At 55.2% G+C, this 5348-nt stretch overlaps 1 pseudogene across 1 annotated transcript; it reads right to left on the reverse strand.

Moving 5' to 3' along the window:
- Positions 1 to 845: 845 nt before the first annotated feature.
- On the reverse strand, positions 846 to 4717 carry LOC311522183 (cytochrome P450 1B1 pseudogene; annotated as a pseudogene). The gene has a single exon. The product of its transcript is annotated as a cytochrome P450 1B1 pseudogene (transcript).
- Positions 4718 to 5348: the final 631 nt, after the last annotated feature.

The raw sequence follows: 5348 nt of genomic DNA on the forward strand, positions 1-5348 counted from the left end.
CCCCACTTTTCCTCCCCTACTTTTCCAAAGGTTCTGGCGTCCTTGCCCTTAGTCATGCCTTTCCGGGCTCCAGGCCCAGTGCTCGAGGGCTAAAGGGACCTTGGGCTGGGGGTGGGGAGGGGCGGTGGCAGAGACCACAGCACCCCGCTGACCATGAGGTCCTAGGCAGTCAACCACCAGTAAGGCTGGCCTTGTCCCGCCCTGAAAAGTTATGACCCCCTATACCATGGGACCCTCAAGTCTGTGCTGCCCGCTGCTCAGCTCTGAAGGAAGCACCTGTCAGCAGCAGTGCAAAAGTAAGGGTAACAATACTGCAACCCTCCTACAATAGTCTTGCAAAAAAAACCCTCTTTTGGATCTGGACCCCCTGGTTACCAACACCCTGAAATTTCAGATATAAATATTTGAAACCATGAAACTGAGGATTTAAAAAAAGCCTATGACTGTGAAACTGACCAAAATGGACTGTGAATTTAGTAGGGCCCTATCCATAAATAATAAATGGAGGGCACAATCTTACCCTTACTCTGCCTCTAGGCTATGACTGCCATTGATTACACACAATCCATGGGATCCCTGCTGTTTCAGTGGGCATGAGGGTTCGGAAAATATTGTCCCCCGCTAATATCCTTGTCCCTTGGGATAGTGATTTCAAGCCAGGCGAACGAACGCACGCACACACACAGAGAGAGAGCCTCATATGTTACTTGCTGGAAGATTTTTCTGCTGGCTATCTTTGTGGCCAAATTCAGGGTAGCTCTTCAGAGCAGGGAAACTCAGTCTAGGTAGAAATTACACCCCCTTGCTTCCCTCCCCCAACCACCCAAAACCAGCAATGCAATACATTTGTGCCAAAGATATTTTATTGAGAAGGGACAAAGTCACATTTTGTTATTCCATGAATTAAAATGGAAATCATTCATATCACAAAAGAATAACTCAGAGAAGCACCATAGACAAATATATGTGTCCAAAGCTTAATAGGAGGGGGAGAGAGAATGCTGCGTGTAAAATCTCAGAGAGTATGCAGCGCTATCTAGATAAGCTAAAAGTTCTCCAAGCTCTGGGTTTGCCAGGCAGAGGGGGAAGCTGCCGGGAACAAAGTGCTACTCAGCTTGAATTCTCCTCCTGCTCAGAGAATCACTCAGGACAAGCTAGACACACACTTGTTCCCCAAGGACTGACTCAGCGGAAGGCAAAACTTGGCAGTCTGCTGTGGCGTCCAACAAGGATGACTTTCACCTCCTTGCATTCGTTAGGAAAGCGTTTAAAACCCAGACAGGCTCTGCCAAACTAACTTTGTCCACCCCGCAGGAAACAACCAAGACACTCTTTGTACGGAGAGGGTGCAATCTGAAGGCAACCCAAGCTAGTGGAGGGGCTGTTTATATACATAATGGAGATGCTGATCTCATGCCAAAGTTAATGTCACCATGTCAACTTCTGAACACAACTTGCAAGGCTACCGGTAAATCGCATTAACCATTTAATACCCGGTCGAATTTCAATTTAGACTCCAGGGAGGGGAAAATGACAGCTCATTGTCCGAATCGGAATGCAAATAATTAGCACAGGTGAGTATCCGACTGCCTGCTGGTAGGTTTGTTTATGCAGTCCTAGGGGCTAGTGTACATTTCGCAGGTGGTTTACACGCCCATGGTCTGCTTTACGTGGAAGAAATCATTATTAATCTAGATCCCTTCACTTCTTGCTATGAGCTGTTGTAAGGCTCTGAAGTTTTAATAAGGGGCAGTGCGAATACGCCGACCCTTTTACGTCAACAGTAATTCAAGGAAGTTAGCAAAGACAGCGTTTCTTTTCTCCATCCTTTTGCCTTCAGGCTGAGCTTGCTGCTCAAACCTCTGCCACATACAGAAGCCAGGTTGAAAGACTTCCCCTGTGTAGCCAGAGATCGGAAACGTCTGATCTCTAGAAAGCGAAAATCGCTGAGACTCCGGACCTGCAAAAAGACATCCTCAAGGTAAGTACAGCTCACTTGGCAGTAGGCGCTGTGTTAAGGTCGCCTCTGGCTCCACGTGCTGTCACTACCCATCGGAAATGGAATTAAACTGCATCGGAGTCAGAGCTGATCTAACACGGAGCAGACAGAGAAGACTACTGAGCAACAAGGCTGGTGGGGAGCAGCGGGCAGAAAGGATCGCTCGCTGCCGGAGGCTTTCTGTTTCCTGCTTACCGGCCGGAGGCTTTCTAAGGGGAGGTAACAGAAATTCACCGTAAAGGGCTTCTGACTTTCCTGGGAAAGGGAGTAACTGCCCTGCGCGGGAGAGAAAACCCTGCATACAAGCAGTGATCTTACCTAAAGCTATACAAAGAGCGTTCCCACTGGCAGATATCTGCTCTTGAATGTAGGCATGGCGAGCTGGCATGCCCAGCGCAGCAAACAGAGTGCAGCCAGGGAGCTCGGAGTAGGGTGATTCTTCACTGGGCATCCCCAGCCCAGCCGCTCGGAGGGGTGTCTCTCATTTTCACCGAGACGGTGAAGGGCAGAGGTTTGAGGGCCAGCCCGTGGATGCAGTCCATGGTGAGCCGCTCGGCCGGGTTGGCCTCGAAGGTGCACTGGTGCAGGAGGATGGCGGTGAAGAGGCAGATCTGCAGCTTGGAGAGCTGGTCGCCGATGCACCTCCTCTTGCCGATGGAGAAGATCATGACGCTGCAGGTCAGGTCCCTGTCCAGCTTTTGCTCTCCGTCCAAAAACCTGGCCGGGTCGAAGAGGTGAGGGTCCTTCCACTTGTGCCGGTCGTGATTGACCGACCACTGGTTGACGAAGACCACCGTGTCCTTGGGGATGCGGAAGCCCTGGAGCACCACGTCGGCGGTGGTGGCGTGCGGGATGGTGACCGGCACGAAGCTGCTGAAGCGCAGCGTCTCGTAGATGAAGGCTTCCAGGTAGGGCAGGCAGCCGCAGTCCTCGGCCGTGGGCAGCCGGGCCCGGCCCACCACGCGGTCCAGCTCGGCCTGCAGCCGGCGCTGGAGGTGCGGGTGCTTGAGCAGCAGCAGCAGGACCCAGCAGAGGGCGGTGGAGGTGGTGTCCTGGCCGGCCCCGAAGATGTCGGTCATGGTGCCCTCCACGTAGTCCCGGCTGAGCCCCTCCTGCGCCCCGCCGCCGCCCTGCTCGATCTTGCCGATGACGACGTCGCTGATGTCCCGGGTGAGCCGCGGGTCGTAGGTGCGCCGGTGCTGGGCGACCTTGGCCCGGACGAAGTCGTGCAGCTCGCGGTTGAGCGCCTGGAAGTCGCGGAAGACGCGGCGCACGGGGTTGGGGAAGGCCTGGAGCCAGGGCAGCACGTCCACCAGGCTGCCCGCGCCCACCGTCTGCCCGAACTTGTCGTTGCGGCCCAGCAGCGCCCGGAACTCGCCGTCGTCGTGGCTGTAGCGCTGGCCGAAGCACAGGGCGCAGATCACGTTGGCGTTGGCCACCGTGAACAGCGGGCAGGGGTCGAAGTAGGCGCCGCCGGCGGCCCGCCGCAGGAAGCCGCGGATCAGTTCCCGCGCTTCCGCCGCCACGTGCTGCTCGAAGAGCTGCCGGCTGCGGCCGCTGGCGGTGGAGAAAGCCCGCAGGCTGGCGTGGGCCAGGCGGCGGTGGGCTCGCCACAGCTCGCTGTAGCGGCCGAACGCCATGCTCCGGCCGCCGGACACCAGGCGGAAGGAGGGGAAGTCGGGCCGGCCGGCGAACTGGCCGCCCTGCCGGACCAGGGCTTGGCGGATGGCGGCCTCGCCGTTGAGCACCACCACGACCCGCCGGCCCAGCCGCAGCTGGAAGACGTCGCCGTACCGCTGGGCCATCTTGCAGAAGGTGAGGTGGGGCAGGCGGCCCAGCTGCAGCACGTTGCCCAGCAGGGGCCAGGCGAAGGGACCCGGCGGGCTCCCGCTCGGCGGCCTCAGGCGCCTCCCCGCCCACAGGCAGAGGAAGAAGACGCTGGCGAGGAGCAGGGCGGGCGGGACTGTGTCCTTGAGCCAGGGGGCTGGCTCCCCCGGGCAGCCGCCGCTGCTCTCCCCTCCCGTGGCCATAGCGCTTACCCCGCCCAGACTCCGGGTCCCGGCCTGGGGAAAAGTCTAGGGAGTCTCTTGTGACCCCAAACTGTCTGGGGGGAAATCTCTTCAGTCCAGCCAGTCACTGGTGCAGCACCTGAACCGTCTAGGAATCCCCGTGTGCGCTCGCCAAGAGATGGCTCCTTATTGAGCTTGGAGACCCAGTAAATCTCCTCTCAGCCTATAGATCCCTCTGCAGTTTCCAGAGTCTCAGAATCTCATCCTATAGTTTTTGCGTGAGCGAATGGGTTTCTTCAAATTGCCTTGTCAGGTTGATCCTTGAGACTCAGTGCCAGAGAGCCCCCTCCCTTTTTTTTTTTTTTTGCCTGTGTCTTTGCCTAGTAATTTCAGTCCCGTCCTGTGTTAACCTTCTCTAAGATCCTTCGCTCTGCTCTGGTGATTGGGAAGGGTGCATGCCCTGGCTTTATAGCTGCCTTGAAAGGGGCTGAGCCTTTCTCCTCCCATTGTGGTGGTCCCAGAGTCCCCCGAAAAGTCCGTGCATAGCGATTGCGTGATTTCGTCCCGGAGAGAATTGAAACAGCAGATTCATCCATCAAAAGAGGAAAGTCTGCAACTTTCCAAACTCTTCCCTGTGCCAAAGGCAACACGGTTCCCGGAGCAGGAGGAGAAGAGCTTTTACCACGGGTCTCTGTGAGGCGCCTTAACAGGCTTTCCCCACTGGGAGACTTCCACACAAGGAAGGGATATTCTTTTGTGCTTTGAAAGATTCTCTTTCTAACTTCCAAGTTTGTTGATTGCAGCAGAAGCTGCAGTATAGAGCCGCCCCTCCCTCTTTGCCCAGAGGATGCTGCTGTGTGGTTGCTGAATGGCTGACAGTCTATGAAGAAGGACCTGCATCTCACCTGCAGAGCCACGTATCTCTCCAGCACTCTGTACCCTTACCAAGCATCGCATATAATTAACATCCAAGCAGTGAGATTAGTCTACCATGAGATTAGGAGCCAGGACACCTGAGTTCTAACAGAAACTGGCTGTCACCTTAAGCAAGTCACTCTCCTCTCTGTGCTTGACTTTCTCCCCCTATAAAATGGGGCTGGAATGTTTGTGAAGGGCTTTGAGATCCCTAGATGGAAGGAGTTATAGAAGTGCAAAGTATTTTGATAGCACATCTGCAGAAGTTGCCTGTAGGATACATTGTAAGTTCACGGTTTTCTTAAGACCAGATGTAGAACAAGGAGGAGTCAGCCTGGGCAGGGTGATGGGGGAAAGTAGAGGTACAGTATTCTGTTATGTTCTCAGCTCTACCAAGGGCTTGCTGTGTGATTTGGAGTAAATCA

This window comes from Lepidochelys olivacea (assembly GCF_965140295.1).
Source record: "Lepidochelys olivacea isolate rLepOli2 genome assembly, chromosome: 6".
Taxonomy (NCBI): domain Eukaryota; kingdom Metazoa; phylum Chordata; order Testudines; family Cheloniidae; genus Lepidochelys; species Lepidochelys olivacea.